The sequence below is a fragment of the Henckelia pumila genome, chromosome 2 (genome assembly GCF_033568475.1).
Source record: "Henckelia pumila isolate YLH828 chromosome 2, ASM3356847v2, whole genome shotgun sequence".
NCBI lineage: Eukaryota > Viridiplantae > Streptophyta > Magnoliopsida > Lamiales > Gesneriaceae > Henckelia > Henckelia pumila.
Window position 1 is genome coordinate 178164016 of NC_133121.1, and position 19547 is coordinate 178183562.

A 19547-nucleotide genomic window follows, 5' to 3' on the forward strand; every position below is an offset into this window, starting at 1 on the left:
CAACACACACGGAGGGTCTGGGCTTTGATACCATGTTAGAAATGAGACTTGGACCTAACTCACCTCAAAAGCTAGTTCAAGAGGTGAGGGTTGTCCTTGTCTATATTAAGGCTCCCAGAAATTGTATCATACTGATGTGGGACAATATTCTAACATCTCACCTCAAAAGCTAACTCAAGAGGTGAGAGTTGTCCTTGTCTATATTAAGGGCTCCCAGGAATTGTATCCTACCGATGTGGGACAATATTCTAACACACCCCCACATGCCCAGGAATGAACATCTGGAGCGTGGAGATATTAACGGGTGGTCTAATTATAGGCAGCCCAATTATGGGCGGTCCAACACACACGGAGGGTCTGGGCTTTGATACCATGTTAGAAATGAGACTTGGACCTAACTCACCTCAAAAGCTAGCTCAAGATGGGAGGTTTGTCCAAGCCTATATATTAAAATCCCAGGCAATTAATCCAACCGATGTGGGACAAACTAAACACACCAACATGTTGCGAAAGGAAGATTTGATGTGATCAAAAGAATTGCAAAGGGTGCGTAGGGGTGCAAACGAACCGAATCGAGCCGAATAATGATAAAATTTTAAGGTTCGAATTCGGCTTGATAAGAGTATATTCGAGTTCGAGCTCGATTCGAAGTTCGATAATTTCAAATATTTTGGCTCGAGTTCGACTCAAATGAAGTTCGAGTTCGAGTTCGGTTCGAAATATTCGAACCTATTCGTGAACTATTCGGATATTATGGTTCGAAAGCTCGAAATGTATATATATTATTATATAATTATATTATATTAATTAAATATTAAGGCTCGCGAACTATCGAACAGAGTAATTTCGACTCGAGCTCGGCTCGAAAAAAAGTTCGAACATGCTCGAATTCGGCTCGAGTTCGATAAGCTCGAATACGAATAAAATATTTATCGAGCGAACTCGTAAAGCTCACGAACAGGTTCGGTTTGTTTGCACCTCTAGGTGCGGGGTCCTTTTTTTTTCTTTTTATATTTCAAATAACTTTATCTTTATCGTTATGTTTTACCGCGTGTTTTTTTTCGATTATCGTTATGTTTCATCAACTGTGTTTAATTGATAAAAAAACGCTGGAAAAATGACGAAGAACAATGTGTAATCCACAATAAAAAAATCTAATAACAATATAAACTCTACATTGATTGAAAAATAAGTATGAGTTTATTCACGATTTACACAAATTTTTTAAGCAATTGAATGATTTATGAACATTGAAGAAAAATATAAATAATCTAAATTTTGGTCAAATTTTGGATTTTATATAGAATATGAAAAATGAAATAGTAACCAATTTGAATTGAAATGAATGATAATCAGTGTATGACATTTATGACTCGTGAGAAAAAAAATTTATACATAGTTTATAGACTTTAATTAATGGTAGCAATAATGATAAACATTTGAGAGTAAAATTTGGCTCTAAAAATTATAAAATGATAAAAAATTGTTGTTTTTTTAGGTCCAGTGTAAACAGCTGAACATGTAATAATATTACAAATTTAAAATTTTGGATAAAAAAATTATATGTGTATACGTGTGTGGTTATTTTTAAAATTTTTGGGCCCCGTGTGGGCACCAAGGCTGGCTCCACCAGTGCAAACCAATACATTTTCGGGCGAATCTGTCCGACATCATTTATTTAGTGCAGTTTACCTAATTATCTTAATTGATAAATTATGGCGTTAGCTCGAAAGATTGCCTAATGCAAATAAAAAGATAACAATATATAGTAGGTTCCACGTTATTTTTTTTAAAAATAAACGCCATTGTATTGTCCAATTGTCAACTTGCGTGTAGAATCTAGGCATGAGCGTGAAACTAGGATTGTTGGGACTTTTGGCGCAAGTGATTGCAAGCTAGCTAAGCAGATAGTTTTTTGTGGTATTTGGTTGGGTCCTTGAAAAATATGACTCGTGGAGCCACTTGTACCAAGAAAATCTTATGCCAATTGCCAGGCAACCAAAAACGTGGCCAAGGGAATATAAATAAAAAGGAAAGAAAAGAAAAAAAAGAAAAGAAAAAGGAAACGAAAAACGTGACCAAGATTATTAATTACAACTATTATTCCGATTTCCGACCCATGCGTTGTATTCTTACACAATTTTATTTAATTAATTGATTTATTTTTAAAAAAATGAGCAATATGATAACAAAAATTAATAAGAAATCATAATGCAGTTTCTGAACTTAGTCATACTCATACCAAACTTGGGTTTTTTTTATTTTTAGTGTAAATTAAATAATAAATTTCAAAAATAATGTAAAATTAAAAAAATTTTACAAATACCGTAAAACTCCAAATCTGACAGCGGACTTTCATTCCCACGTAGGCATCGTCCTCCGCCACGAGGCACGGACGCTGCCAAATAGGCATCGTCCGCGCCCCGTGGCAGAGGACGCTGCCTTCCGCCACAGGGCGCGGACGCTGCCTAGTTGGCAGCATCGTCCGCGCCCCGTGGCAGAGGACGCTGCCTTGTTGGCAGCGTCCTCCGCCACAGGGCGCGGACGCTGCCTAGTTGGCCTGTTAATTAAATAAAATGCGTATTTAACGCGTAATAAATTTTTAAATATATTATATAACGCGTATTCAAAGCGTAATAAATTTTTAAATATTAATTATAACGCGTAAAGAATTAATTTAACGCGTAAAGAATAATTCTACGCGTAATTGTATTACTATATATATATGTTCACAAATGTTATTCGGATATCACTCATACAAATATTAAACTCTTTAAAATTTTCTCTTTCCTTTTATCCGTTTTTCATTTTTATTTCAAAAAAATATATCGAGAATGAAAAACATTGATATATTTTTATATTTTGGTGGTCATATTGTGAGGCCCGGTTACTCTAATTACATTTAATTATCATACAAACAAATAATTAGAAGTCAAAGCAGCGGAAAAACGATTTAAAATAAATTTTGGGCCTATAAAAATTTCGGCATGACCTCCCCGTAAGTAGGACATCCCAAAATACACAGACAGCAGTTTATTTAAAATAACTAAAACTAGGAACTCAACAAACTTAAACATCACACAACCATGTGCCGGCCAGGCACGAAAACAAATTAAAACAGTTAACACATACCTGAGCCGACAAGGCTTGATAATAATTTAAAACATAGCAGGAACTCTCAAATACAACACAAATACATCGGGGCATCTCCCCGGAGAATATGAAAATGACTCTAACATAATACATAATATAACTCCGATAATATATAATATAACTGGGAGACAAGACATGATCCAACCTCCTCAACGAGCTCCGCCAGCGGAACCTCCGCCTGGTGCTGAAAAGTCACTTGGGTAGCCTACCATGGTGCCAAACAGCAGCCACAGTAGCCCCCCCAGAATAAACTGAGGTTAGGATTCTGGTATGAAACAGTTAGGCAACAACAACAAAACATATAAACTATGCATAAACACATTATAAAATGTAGTATGCAATGCATGAACTGGGCTCAAAGTAAACGGGATAACAGGAGCCAACAAACAGTACGATAACAACTGGAACAATGCTCGAGCTAGAACACAGGGGAGCTACATCGTCATGTAACTAAACCGCCCTGCCAAGTATGCGAGGTATGTCGTGCTGGGTGAAATTAAACACCCACGACTCGGCCTCCATACAGCTGATATCGATACAACAGATAGGCACAATAACGAACAACATACGATGTCAAGATTCCATGTGCATATCACACAGAAAATGCATCAAGGAATAGACAATCATAATTTCGGTCTCAGGGATACTAGGCATAAAAAGCCACCAGCTGATTCCCGAAATAACAATATGTGTGCCCAGAGTACAATACAACATGATAACGGGTAACAAGAATGATAGGGCTCAACGTGTGATGTAGTGAATATCATGCCCTATTCTAAATGCCACAAAATATATCAAATAATTTAACATATAAACAACGAGGCATTTAAATTCACATAATCCATATAGTTCACGTAATCAATATAATATCGGCAAAACAATATTTATATTTTTACCGTTGTATGTTACCAACCGTAACATACCTATACCAATTCAAACGAAGGTCCTCAACTCTAATTCCCAAAGTTTCGGCCTACAACACAATTAATATTCCAATATATATCAAAACGATGCGATATAACCAACGAAATCAAATTAAATCCAAGCGGGTAAAATCCCAATATCGAGCAGCCCACTATACCTCAACTAAACCAGTTGAAAACTCACGCTCAAGGCTGGAAGAAGGGATTAAAACATCACAACTCGAAGCTAAACTAGCTGGACCGGGACAGCCTTCGAGCTCGCCGGAAAACTCACCGGAAAAAGGCTGGAAATGAACTGAATGAACAAGGGAAGGTTCAGCTATCTATAAGCTTCGAAATACAGCAGAATTATTGTCTAAAAGACTCTGAGATCGAAGCTTTCTTACCTGAAGAAACGTAGCAGAAAATAGCAGCACGTCTAGCTTCTGAAAGTAGCTCGATTCGGGCTCAAACGGGCATCAAATTCATCGATTCTTAGCTTGAATCGAAGCCACGGATGTAAGGAAGAAAACCCAACAAACGAATCGAATTTTGGACTCCGAACGAAGAAGTTATGGGCAATTTACCGGAGCTGCGCAGAGGGGTGACGGGAGTGACGGGATTTGGGGATGACTTCTCTTTTCTTTTTCTTTCCTTAGCTTTTGACTGAAGCGTGGATATGTATATATGTAAGGGTGTGTGTGTCCTTTATTTAATTATTATTTGGGCAACTTGACACAGTCCAGATATTTTAACGCTCGTGTATTATTTTAGCTCTAATATGTATTTTATATCGTTTAAATCTCGATATTCAAAAATACATATTTTTAATACACTTACTAATTTATTTGGCATAAATAATTATTTTAATTTAGCATCTCAATAATAATTCTAATTATGCCAAATTACCAGATAATTAACTTCTGGGTCTTACATTTCTCCACCACTAAAAACAAATTTCGTCCTCGAAATTTTAGTTTACACACATACATCTGAAACGCAATACACCACAATTCCATGCTAGGAATCAAACAAATATGGATAAGAAGTTCTTATCTTCTCCTCTGTCTCCCAAGTAGATTCCTCTACCCCATGCCTCGACCACTGAACTCGAACCAGTGGTACAACTTTGTTGCGAAGAACTTTCTCCTTGCGATCCAGGATACACATAGGATACTCAGTATAAGACAATGCTGGATCCAGTTCAACCTCATCAGGCTGAATGACATGAGACGGATCAGGCTCATACTTACGCAACATAGATACATGAAACACATCGTGGATGCCATCCAAAGATTGTGGCAACTCCAACCGATAAGCACAAGACCCAATACGTTCAACAATTCTATAAGGACCAATGTATCGAGGTGACAACTTACCTCTCATACCAAAACGAACAACGCCTCTAAACGGTGATATTTTTAGAAATACAAAATCATCAACTTGAAATTCCAAAGGTCGACGACGTTTATTCGCATAGCTTGTTTGTCGATCTTGGGCAGCTTTCATTCTTTGACGTATCAACTGAACTTTGTCATGCATTTCCTGAACAATCTCGGGTCCAGTCAATTGCTTTTCACCGAACTCATCCCAACAGAGCGGTGATCTACATCTGCGACCATACAAAGCTTCAAAAGGAGCCATGCCTATAGTCACTTGGAAACTGTTATTGTAAGAAAATTCCGCTAATGGTAATGCTTCTTGCCAACTCTCTTTAAAATCCATAACTACAGCTCTAAGCAAATCCTCAAGAGTTTGGATTGTACGCTCAGTTTGACCATCGGTCTGAGGATGGTATGCAGTACTCATCGCAAGTCGTGTACCCATTTCTTTTTGGAAGCTAGTCCAAAACTTTGAAGTAAATCTAGGGTCACGATCCGAGACTATTGCAACTGGAACTCCATGCAGTCTCACAATATTCTCAATAAACAAACGAGCCATTTTCTTATACGAGTAAGTCCTTTCATACGGAATAAAGTGAGCTGACTTGGACAATCTATCAACCACTACCCAAATGGCATCGAAGTGACGAGAAGTACGTGGCAAATGAGTAACAAAATCCATAGCCACATGTTCCCAGTTCCACTGAGGAACTTCAAGACTGTGCAGTAATCCTCCTGGTCTCATACGTTCTGCCTTAACTTGTTGACAGACCATACAACGAGATACAAACTCAGCTACATCCTTCTTCATGTTCTTCCACCAAAATTGAGGTCTGAGAATATGATACATTTTCTTGCCTCCTGGGTGAATGCTATAACGAGTGCAATGAGCTTCATTAAGGATGGCTGTGCGCAAGTCAGGAATATCTGGGACAACTAATCTTCCATTCAATCGAAGAGAGTCATCTAAATAAATTGAAAATCCAGATTGATGTCCTTGAGTCACTAAATCATAAGACTTCTGGATCTGATCATCTGACTTTTGGGCAGCTTTAATAATCTGAATTAACTCAGGTTCAACAGAAATCTGAGAAACACAGATAGCATTCCCTAGAATCTGAAAATTCAAACCAGAAGTGCAGATATCCTCGTGCAACTTAGAAATATAGATTGAGGAGAGTTGAGCATCATTATCGACTTTACGACTCAAAGCATCAGCAATGACATTCACTTTTCCCGGCTGATATTGGATCTCACAATCATAATCTTTCAACAGATCCATCCAACGTCTTTGTCTCATATTCAAATCAGATTGAGAAAATAAATATTTGAGACTCTTATGATCTGAATAAATTACAAATTGTTCTCCAAATAGATAATGTCTCCAGACTTTTAGAGCAAAGACAATAGCAGCCAATTCCAAATCATGAACAGGATATCTAGATTCATGTGTCTTCAACTGACGAGAACCATAAGCCACTACTCTGCCATGTTGCATCAAGACACAACCTAATCCTCGAGACGAAGCATCTGTGCAAACAACAAATCCTCCAGAACCACTTGGAATTGTAAGTACTGGTGCAGAAGTCAATCTCTTCTTCAACTCAACAAAACTTGACTCACATTCATCAGACCAAATGAATTTCTGATTTTTCTGAGTCAACAAAGTGATAGGTTTAGCAATCTTTGAGAATCCTTCAATGAATCTACGATAATAACCAGCTAAACCCATAAAACTCCGAATCTCTGGCACATTCGTCGGTCTTGGCCAATTCAATACTGCTTCTACTTTACTTGGATCAACAGAAATACCATGTTCAGAGATAACATGGCCTAGAAAGACAACTCTGTCTAGCCAAAATTCACACTTGGACAACTTTGCATATAATTGTTTCTTTTGAAGAATTCGAAGAATTAACCTCAAGTGCTTGGCGTGTTCTTCTTCGGACTTAGAATAAATAAGAATATCGTCGATGAAAACAATGACAAACTTATCGAGATATTTTCTGAATACACGATTCATCAAGTCCATGAAAATAGCAGGAGCATTAGTCAAACCAAAAGGCATAACTAAAAATTCAAAGTGTCCATATCTAGTGCGAAATGCTGTTTTTGTAACATCTTGTTGTCTAACTCGTACTTGGTGATATCCAGAGCGAAGATCAATCTTGGAATACACCGCCGTACCTTGTAACTGATCAAACAAGTCATCAATTCTTGGAAGTGGATATTTATTCTTGATGGTTGACTTATTCAATTGTCTGTAATCAATACACATTCTCATCGTGCCATCTTTCTTTTTAACAAAAAGAACAGGAGCACCCCAAGGTGAAGAACTTGGACGAATATAACCTTTACTCAACAATTCCTGTAACTGTTCTTTCAATTCTTTTAACTCAACAGGAGCTAATCGATACGGTGCTCGAGATATAGGTTCAGTTCCTGGCATAAGTTCTATACTGAACTCAACTTCTCGTTCTGGTGGAAATCCAGGAATTTCCTCAGGAAATACATCAGAAAATTCACAGACAACAGGAATGTCAGATATTGACCGCTCACCTTGAGACAGATCGACAGCATAAACAAGAAAACCTTCATTTCCTGAGTCCAACAGACGAGTCATTTCGATAGAAGAGACTAAAGGAATCTTAGCTCGTGAACCTCGACCATAGAAATTCCATTTAGGAGCAAAACTAGGTCTAAATCGAACTATTCCTCTATAACAATCGACAGTGGCTTTATTAGAAGTTAGAACATCCATACCCACAATACAATCGAAATCATGCATAGGTAGGACTATAAGATTCAGGTACAACACATTATCAGCATAGAGCAACACCGCATTAAACACAGCATTATCAGTTATGATCATTCTTCCCATTGGAGTAGCAACTGATAAATTACCATTCATACTAGTGGTGCAAAGATCATTGGAAGCGACAAATGCACGAGATATAAACGAATGCGATGCTCCAGTATCAAAGAGTACTCGTGCTGTAAAATCACATAGAGTGCAGTTACCAGTAATTACAGTACCTGGAGCTGCCTGTGCCTCGTCCTCTGTCAAGGCAAATACACGAACTGGTGGCTGATTTTGCTGACCACCTTGACCTCTTGATTGCTGAAATGTTTCCCACCGCAGTTATCACAATAAGGACCAGTTTAGCGTTGTCCACTCTGCTTTCCAGAACCTTCAGAACTAGTAGAACTAGAGCCAGATTTCTTGAATTGTTTCCCTTTTGGACGTAAAGATGAAGTACTAAAATGACTTGAAGATTGCTTGCCAGATTGGTGCTGGATAGGAGTCTTGTTTCCACTTCTCCTTCGAAAACTTGCCTCAGCCCTTTTTGCCAATTCCACAGCTTCGGGATAATTCATTGGCTTTCCAGTCGAGACAAATGGATGCAAGCGATCATCTAATCCTTCAGTGAAGCTTTCAACAATAGCTCCCTGACTAGCAGCAACATGAGGAGCATACTTCAACAGTTCGTAAAAAGTATCAGCATAGTCTTGCACCGACATATTTCCTTGTTTCAAGTTATGGAATTCAGTTGATTTGGCACTATAGAATGATGGAGGACAATAACTTTCCCTGAACTTCAGCTTGAATACATCCCAAGACGGTGTTACTTTCTGAGATTCCAAAGTCATCAAGGTAGTAGCCCACCACATCTTAGCACGATCCTTCAACTGATGGAGTGCTAGCTTCAAACGTTGCGCCGACGGATATTCAATCAAATCAAAGAGATCTTCAATCTCGGTAATCCAGATTTCAGCTTTTTCAGGTCCCTCATTACCAAAATAACGAGGTGGACGCATGGTATGGAAACGGGCAACTAACTCATCCATACTAAGTTGTTCCAATCGTCCAGTAGCTTGATTAACCTCGGTATTAACATCAATGCGAGGTCTCCCACGACCACGCCCACGACCACGACTAGCATTATTACCACTTTCAGCCATTCTATAAAATATAAATCACAACAAAATTAGAATGAAAATAAACATATCACATAGGCACGTAAACATGCTGAAAAGTAGCAACAACAAGCGCAAAATCAACTTTAGTGTCTAGACTCGAGTGTCCTAGACTCTAGTTTGAGCATATCCCAGTTTATGCTCTGATACCATGTTGTGAGGCCCGGTTACTCTAATTACATTTAATTATCATACAAACAAATAATTAGAAGTCAAAGCAGCGGAAAAACGATTTAAAATAAATTTTGGGCCTATAAAAATTTCGGCATGACCTCCCCGTAAGTAGGACATCCCAAAATACACAGACAGCAGTTTATTTAAAATAACTAAAACTAGGAACTCAACAAACTTAAACATCACACAACCATGTGCCGGCCAGGCACGAAAACAAATTAAAACAGTTAACACATACCTGAGCCGACAAGGCTTGATAATAATTTAAAACATAGCAGGAACTCTCAAATACAACACAAATACATCGGGGCATCTCCCCGGAGAATATGAAAATGACTCTAACATAATACATAATATAACTCCGATAATATATAATATAACTGGGAGACAAGACATGATCCAACCTCCTCAACGAGCTCCGCCAGCGGAACCTCCGCCTGGTGCTGAAAAGTCACTTGGGTAGCCTACCATGGTGCCAAACAGCAGCCACAGTAGCCCCCCCAGAATAAACTGAGGTTAGGATTCTGGTATGAAACAGTTAGGCAACAACAACAAAACATATAAACTATGCATAAACACATTATAAAATGTAGTATGCAATGCATGAACTGGGCTCAAAGTAAACGGGATAACAGGAGCCAACAAACAGTACGATAACAACTGGAACAATGCTCGAGCTAGAACACAGGGGAGCTACATCGTCATGTAACTAAACCGCCCTGCCAAGTATGCGAGGTATGTCGTGCTGGGTGAAATTAAACACCCACGACTCGGCCTCCATACAGCTGATATCGATACAACAGATAGGCACAATAACGAACAACATACGATGTCAAGATTCCATGTGCATATCACACAGAAAATGCATCAAGGAATAGACAATCATAATTTCGGTCTCAGGGATACTAGGCATAAAAAGCCACCAGCTGATTCCCGAAATAACAATATGTGTGCCCAGAGTACAATACAACATGATAACGGGTAACAAGAATGATAGGGCTCAACGTGTGATGTAGTGAATATCATGCCCTATTCTAAATGCCACAAAATATATCAAATAATTTAACATATAAACAACGAGGCATTTAAATTCACATAATCCATATAGTTCACGTAATCAATATAATATCGGCAAAACAATATTTATATTTTTACCGTTGTATGTTACCAACCGTAACATACCTATACCAATTCAAACGAAGGTCCTCAACTCTAATTCCCAAAGTTTCGGCCTACAACACAATTAATATTCCAATATATATCAAAACGATGCGATATAACCAACGAAATCAAATTAAATCCAAGCGGGTAAAATCCCAATATCGAGCAGCCCACTATACCTCAACTAAACCAGTTGAAAACTCACGCTCAAGGCTGGAAGAAGGGATTAAAACATCACAACTCGAAGCTAAACTAGCTGGACCGGGACAGCCTTCGAGCTCGCCGGAAAACTCACCGGAAAAAGGCTGGAAATGAACTGAATGAACAAGGGAAGGTTCAGCTATCTATAAGCTTCGAAATACAGCAGAATTATTGTCTAAAAGACTCTGAGATCGAAGCTTTCTTACCTGAAGAAACGCAGCAGAAAATAGCAGCACGTCTAGCTTCTGAAAGTAGCTCGATTCGGGCTCAAACGGGCATCAAATTCATCGATTCTTAGCTTGAATCGAAGCCACGGATGTAAGGAAGAAAACCCAACAAACGAATCGAATTTTGGACTCCGAACGAAGAAGTTATGGGCAATTTACCGGAGCTGCGCAGAGGGGTGACGGGAGTGACGGGATTTGGGGATGACTTCTCTTTTCTTTTTCTTTCCTTAGCTTTTGACTGAAGCGTGGATATGTATATATGTAAGGGTGTGTGTGTCCTTTATTTAATTATTATTTGGGCAACTTGACACAGTCCAGATATTTTAACGCTCGTGTATTATTTTAGCTCTAATATGTATTTTATATCGTTTAAATCTCGATATTCAAAAATACATATTTTTAATACACTTACTAATTTATTTGGCATAAATAATTATTTTAATTTAGCATCTCAATAATAATTCTAATTATGCCAAATTACCAGATAATTAACTTCTGGGTCTTACATTTCTCCACCACTAAAAACAAATTTCGTCCTCGAAATTTTAGTTTACACACATACATCTGAAACGCAATACACCACAATTCCATGCTAGGAATCAAACAAATATGGATAAGAAGTTCTTATCTTCTCCTCTGTCTCCCAAGTAGATTCCTCTACCCCATGCCTCGACCACTGAACTCGAACCAGTGGTACAACTTTGTTGCGAAGAACTTTCTCCTTGCGATCCAGGATACACATAGGATACTCAGTATAAGACAATGCTGGATCCAGTTCAACCTCATCAGGCTGAATGACATGAGACGGATCAGGCTCATACTTACGCAACATAGATACATGAAACACATCGTGGATGCCATCCAAAGATTGTGGCAACTCCAACCGATAAGCACAAGACCCAATACGTTCAACAATTCTATAAGGACCAATGTATCGAGGTGACAACTTACCTCTCATACCAAAACGAACAACGCCTCTAAACGGTGATATTTTTAGAAATACAAAATCATCAACTTGAAATTCCAAAGGTCGACGACGTTTATTCGCATAGCTTGTTTGTCGATCTTGGGCAGCTTTCATTCTTTGACGTATCAACTGAACTTTGTCATGCATTTCCTGAACAATCTCGGGTCCAGTCAATTGCTTTTCACCGAACTCATCCCAACAGAGCGGTGATCTACATCTGCGACCATACAAAGCTTCAAAAGGAGCCATGCCTATAGTCACTTGGAAACTGTTATTGTAAGAAAATTCCGCTAATGGTAATGCTTCTTGCCAACTCTCTTTAAAATCCATAACTACAGCTCTAAGCAAATCCTCAAGAGTTTGGATTGTACGCTCAGTTTGACCATCGGTCTGAGGATGGTATGCAGTACTCATCGCAAGTCGTGTACCCATTTCTTTTTGGAAGCTAGTCCAAAACTTTGAAGTAAATCTAGGGTCACGATCCGAGACTATTGCAACTGGAACTCCATGCAGTCTCACAATATTCTCAATAAACAAACGAGCCATTTTCTTATACGAGTAAGTCCTTTCATACGGAATAAAGTGAGCTGACTTGGACAATCTATCAACCACTACCCAAATGGCATCGAAGTGACGAGAAGTACGTGGCAAATGAGTAACAAAATCCATAGCCACATGTTCCCAGTTCCACTGAGGAACTTCAAGACTGTGCAGTAATCCTCCTGGTCTCATACGTTCTGCCTTAACTTGTTGACAGACCATACAACGAGATACAAACTCAGCTACATCCTTCTTCATGTTCTTCCACCAAAATTGAGGTCTGAGAATATGATACATTTTCTTGCCTCCTGGGTGAATGCTATAACGAGTGCAATGAGCTTCATTAAGGATGGCTGTGCGCAAGTCAGGAATATCTGGGACAACTAATCTTCCATTCAATCGAAGAGAGTCATCTAAATAAATTGAAAATCCAGATTGATGTCCTTGAGTCACTAAATCATAAGACTTCTGGATCTGATCATCTGACTTTTGGGCAGCTTTAATAATCTGAATTAACTCAGGTTCAACAGAAATCTGAGAAACACAGATAGCATTCCCTAGAATCTGAAAATTCAAACCAGAAGTGCAGATATCCTCGTGCAACTTAGAAATATAGATTGAGGAGAGTTGAGCATCATTATCGACTTTACGACTCAAAGCATCAGCAATGACATTCACTTTTCCCGGCTGATATTGGATCTCACAATCATAATCTTTCAACAGATCCATCCAACGTCTTTGTCTCATATTCAAATCAGATTGAGAAAATAAATATTTGAGACTCTTATGATCTGAATAAATTACAAATTGTTCTCCAAATAGATAATGTCTCCAGACTTTTAGAGCAAAGACAATAGCAGCCAATTCCAAATCATGAACAGGATATCTAGATTCATGTGTCTTCAACTGACGAGAACCATAAGCCACTACTCTGCCATGTTGCATCAAGACACAACCTAATCCTCGAGACGAAGCATCTGTGCAAACAACAAATCCTCCAGAACCACTTGGAATTGTAAGTACTGGTGCAGAAGTCAATCTCTTCTTCAACTCAACAAAACTTGACTCACATTCATCAGACCAAATGAATTTCTGATTTTTCTGAGTCAACAAAGTGATAGGTTTAGCAATCTTTGAGAATCCTTCAATGAATCTACGATAATAACCAGCTAAACCCATAAAACTCCGAATCTCTGGCACATTCGTCGGTCTTGGCCAATTCAATACTGCTTCTACTTTACTTGGATCAACAGAAATACCATGTTCAGAGATAACATGGCCTAGAAAGACAACTCTGTCTAGCCAAAATTCACACTTGGACAACTTTGCATATAATTGTTTCTTTTGAAGAATTCGAAGAATTAACCTCAAGTGCTTGGCGTGTTCTTCTTCGGACTTAGAATAAATAAGAATATCGTCGATGAAAACAATGACAAACTTATCGAGATATTTTCTGAATACACGATTCATCAAGTCCATGAAAATAGCAGGAGCATTAGTCAAACCAAAAGGCATAACTAAAAATTCAAAGTGTCCAAGATTTGAACCTCTTGCAGATGAAAGATATTGGGATCGTCCTACCTTTGAGTTGCAACACAACCCAGTTAGACGTGAAAGAAGAAGAGCAGGTAGGGATACAACGACTCGACTAAGAAACGAGATGGACATGCCGATAGCGAGAGAGAGACAACAACGAAGAACTAACAGGTATAAACTTTGAAAATTTAATTTGTTCCTAAAAATATGTCTTGTAATATATTTTAATTTGTATATGTTTTTTTTTTTCAGGAGTATCAGATGAACGTGGACAATTGATTGCTTGACGAAAAATGTATAACAAATAAATGTTTGTTGGTAGCATATACATTTTTATAATTGTGTCATATAATGTATGCATTGAATAAGATATGTATTTGATATTGGTTAAATGCATTGATCTATTACACTAATAGCATTTTTCTTCATATTTGTTTTAATCAACTTAATAAAGTATTTAAAATAATTGTGGTGTAATAAAAAAAAAATCATACGGAAAGGAAAAAAAATCACATGCATAACTAATTATCAATTACTATAACACAAAAAAAAATATTATTATTATTCATGACAATTGCAGTTATACAAATAACCACCGGTACCACAAGCAGGTGGTCTACGTCTACGTTGTCCTCTACGCACAACAGTAGCATCAACAATTTCTTCACTCCTCTCTTGTTGCTCATCTGAATAACTAGGGAATATTACAGGTGATGGAACGTTTCTTTCAGGAGCCAGAATATTGCGTTGACCAGTATTAAGCAGATCTGTAAGACTTTGGATATTTTCACAAAATGGAGTATGATAACCGGCATCAACATATGAACCAGATGGTCCTGCACCGTAAAATCCACCGAATGGTCCGGTATTGTACAACCCACTAGATGGCCCTGCGTTGTCGAACCCACCAGATGGACCCGCGTTGTAGAACCCACCAGATGGACCCGCATTGTAGAACTCACCAGATGGACGAGGAGGAACAAACCCTGATGATGACTGCTGCGAATCAGAGGATGACACACTAAAATTTTGTGGAATATTACTGTGTCTGCCAATATCTAAATTCGGTTGATATGGCCTAAAACCAAGCCCAGTTACTGCAGGCGATATAAATCGTACAGTAATGCGATCATACCATGGAAAGTAATCATCATCGACTTCGCTAGATCTTCTGTAACGTTCTCCTCGGGCAACATTACTCAATTTTCTATTCCAAAGAATAATTGCATCTTTATGATACTCTCTCCAATCTGTGTTGCGATGACCTGTTCTATTAACATTGTGTAGGTTATCGTTGTCAAGTGCAGGCCTAGGAATAGATTGTCGCATTTTGAACTGCCTCAAGACCCGATCAGGACGATGCATCTCCACAATATCAAAACAAATCAGAGGACAAACACATCTCCAGATTCTATTATCGTATGTACTAATGATCGCTTTAACATCAACATCTTTCTTGTTGTAAACTATCCAATTAAACTGCATAATAATAATAATAAAATCATTTTTAATTAATAAATAGAAATTAATATAATTGCTGAAAAATTTCAATAATCCAATAACACACCTCGGCATTAGTCATACGATCGAAGCAATCCCTTATAATTCTAACAGCGTGCGTTGGTGAATGAGTGTAACTAAACACATTTGACCACCTACAATAAAAAAAGATTATTAAAATTATTACAAAATGAATTTGTAATTTATAAAAATCTAATATTTTTCAAATATTACCGTGCACCATAAGGAGCATATGGAATATCTTCCTCGAATTCATTTTGAGGCACAGTCAGAGATAATCCATTTATATCAGGATTAACAAATGTAATCCTGCTCCATGCCCATACCTGCCATCAGTAATAAATTAAATTATAAATTATTATAATGTGATATTAGATGCACTTAAAAATTTATACCTGTAGGATAAATAGAGGCCCGGATATTATAGTTTTTCTTATCCGTGTTGCATTGCATAACTCACGATATAGGAATGCTAGAACTGCACTTCCCCAACTATAAGATCTGATGCGTTCAATATCCCGAAGTAGTTGCAAAAAAATCAATTTAACAGATCCTCCTTGATAATCTAGAATCATGATTCCTCCAATAATCATTAATGCTACACAACGGGTATATTTTACGACATCTATTTCTGGACTATTATCATCGATATGTGCAGCCATGCAATGCTCATATAAAGCGGTCATCGATAAGTGACCACCTTTGAAATGCGACGTCAGTGGCGTTTCCCAATAAATCCAAACATATATGCTGCCACTCTTCAACTTTGCGTGAAACATCTATACCAATTACAGGCTCACCATCAATAGGTAGACCCCAAATAATGGAAATATCCTGTAAAGTGATGGTTGCTTCACCACATCTAAAATGAAAGGTATGTGTTTCACGTCGCCATCGTTCAACCAAAGCAGTAATTAAATGATTATCATATTGCCGAGATCCACACAACAAAACACCATAAAACCCCATATTATTTAAATATGCAATCACACGACTGTGCAGACCATGCTCATTAAATAACTGCCAAATCAAATTATCGGATCGTTTGACTCGAACTATGTCATCAATTGTTATTGTGGAAACTTCTGACGACATATGTGTGGCTTGTAAATATAGCACACTGGAATCTATTGGCCCTCGATTTGTTGTCATCCTGACAAATATACTAACAATTATATAATGCAAACCAATAAACACATACTATAAAATTACATGGTTTACAAAACATAAAAATAAAATAAAATAAAATATAATAAATTTTAATATATGCATATAACAATATATGTCTATATATTGCACATTTTTAATATAATAACGATAACAATAAATTATATATATATATAAATAATATATATATATATATATATATACATACATATATTATATATATATACGTACATATATTATATATATACATATATTATATATATATATATACATACGTAATATTATATAGTATATCAATAATACAATAATATCACCACATGCATATATATCTAATATAATAACAACCACAATAATAAAGTTTATATATATATTTTTTAGTATTTTAATATATATATATATATAATTCTATATTTATATATATTATAAGATTAAAATAATAATAATAACAACACTTAACGTAACATAACTATTTTTATTATTAATACATTTAATTTTTATTATATTAATATAATATATTTAATTAAAAAAATAAGAAATTTGAAATATATACTAAAACAGATTATTAAAATAAACTCAAAAAATCAAAATAATGCTTAAAAAAATTCTGAAAAATAATTCATACCTTCAAATGGTTTTTTTAGTACCTACGACCAACAATTAAACATATTTCAATTATAGTAACTCAATTAAACCAAAACACCCAAATTAAAAAATCATAATCTCGAATTTACCTTAATTTTGAAATAGAGCTCCAACCAACCAAAATATCTTCTTGCTAGTTTGAACAACGATAGGCGGTGATGGAAGATGTGAAAATGCTCCGCCTGTGGTCGGACGATGTTTTCAATACGGCGAAGAAAACTCAAAAAATTGGTGTAAAAAAAAACCTCTCGTTGTAATGATTCCGAAACTACTCTCGGATTTGTAATTGGAGGAACGATTCTGGAGAAATCTAATGTTAAAGAAACAAAAAATTGAAGGAGAGAAGAAGGAGAGAAAAGCCGATGATTTCTGCAGAAAAATCAAGCTCTCCGTAATGAATAATTGAGCATAATAATGGAGAGGCTGCTGCGTGGCGTGGGGTTGTGCCACGCACGCAGCATCCGCTCCAAATGTTGGCGGATGGTGCCACGTGTACTGAGTATCCGCTGTCAGATTTGGAGTTTTACGGTATTTGTAAAAAATTTTTAATTTTACATTATTTTTGAAATTTATTATTTAATTTACACTAAAAATAAAAAAAACCCACCAAACTTCAAACTATTTTTTTTGTCTCTGTTGGACAAACACTTAATATATATTAATATTAATTGCCAATTGTGAGATTAGTAATTTCGATAATTTTATCATATAAACAACTATAAATAACAATTATATAATTATATTTCTATTGTGGTTGTGTTTGGATTCGCCCGCTACGCGAATCAGAGAAAGAGTACTGATGTAATATTTTGATTATCTAATAAGTAGAGGCGAACTCAAAATTTTTTTTCAAGGGCACAATTAAGAGTGGAGCCACGTGTTACTCCGTCGGGTTGTAGCTTAAGTGACCACTTTGTTTTCTCTATTTTGTAAACATTAAATTTAGTTGATTTTGTCAATATCTCTGTTAAAAATTTTAAAAATAAAAAGATACAAGCTAAACATATTAAAAAATTGAAAGATCATAAAATTTTAATTCAGGTAAAAATAAAAATCTAACTATGTTAAATGGTACAATTCATAAAAAAATCACGAATACATAATTTATATAATTAAAAGACAAACAAAAAATTTAAAATATTTCCATAAATACGCAATAATTTATTATATTATTGGCAAATACTCATATGAGACGGTCCTAAGGGTCATTTTTATGAGACGGATATCTTATATGGGTTATCCATTAAAAAATATTACAATTTATGCCAAAAGTATTATTTATTATTATAAATATGGGTAGGATTGACCCGTATCACGAATGAGACCGTCTCACACGAGTGTTACTCTATATTATTTGATAAGTCCCTAAATAATTTTATTTTTTAATATATAATACCAATATGAATTAAAAATGACTTGTACTATATTTTCTTTTATTAAATAAATAATATAAATATATAATAAAAAATTTGTATGAAAAATTGAGGGGAGGGCCTGTGCCCCTGGACCCTGTATGGGTCCTAGGAATGGCAATGGATCGGGTATGGGTAGGATATCGTGCCTCCATCACCATACCCATTTATTAAATCCATCCCCATACCCATATCCATACCCATCGGATATTTAATTTCATCTCCATCCTCATACCCGTCGGATGATCGGATATCCATACCCTACCCATATACCCATTTATTGTATATACTCCATAAAAATAAATTTTTTAAAATTTTAATTATTTGATAAAACTATACTTATTTACTAAATTTTTATATCAAAATTTTTAAGATAATAAAAAAATAAAACACCGAAGAAAATTTACAACCAAAGACTTATATAAAAAATAAAACTTCTAAAAAATATCATTAGTTTTATATTAATAATTTTCATTATTTCATCCAACTAACATAATTCAACAAAAAAAAATTAAATCAGCATTTATTTAATATAAATTAATATGTGTAAATATATATATATATATATATATCGGGTATCGGGT

At 36.1% G+C, this 19547-nt stretch overlaps 1 long non-coding RNA gene across 1 annotated transcript; it reads right to left on the reverse strand.

The window, feature by feature from the left end:
* Positions 1 to 15505: 15505 nt before the first annotated feature.
* LOC140879678 (uncharacterized) lies at positions 15506 to 16054 on the reverse strand. The gene is made up of 3 exons (XR_012149485.1): positions 15956 to 16054; positions 15789 to 15876; positions 15506 to 15700 (listed from the first exon to the last, which is right to left on the reverse strand). It is a non-coding gene; the product is annotated as an uncharacterized lncRNA (long non-coding RNA).
* Between the last annotated feature and the right edge of the window lie 3493 nt (positions 16055 to 19547).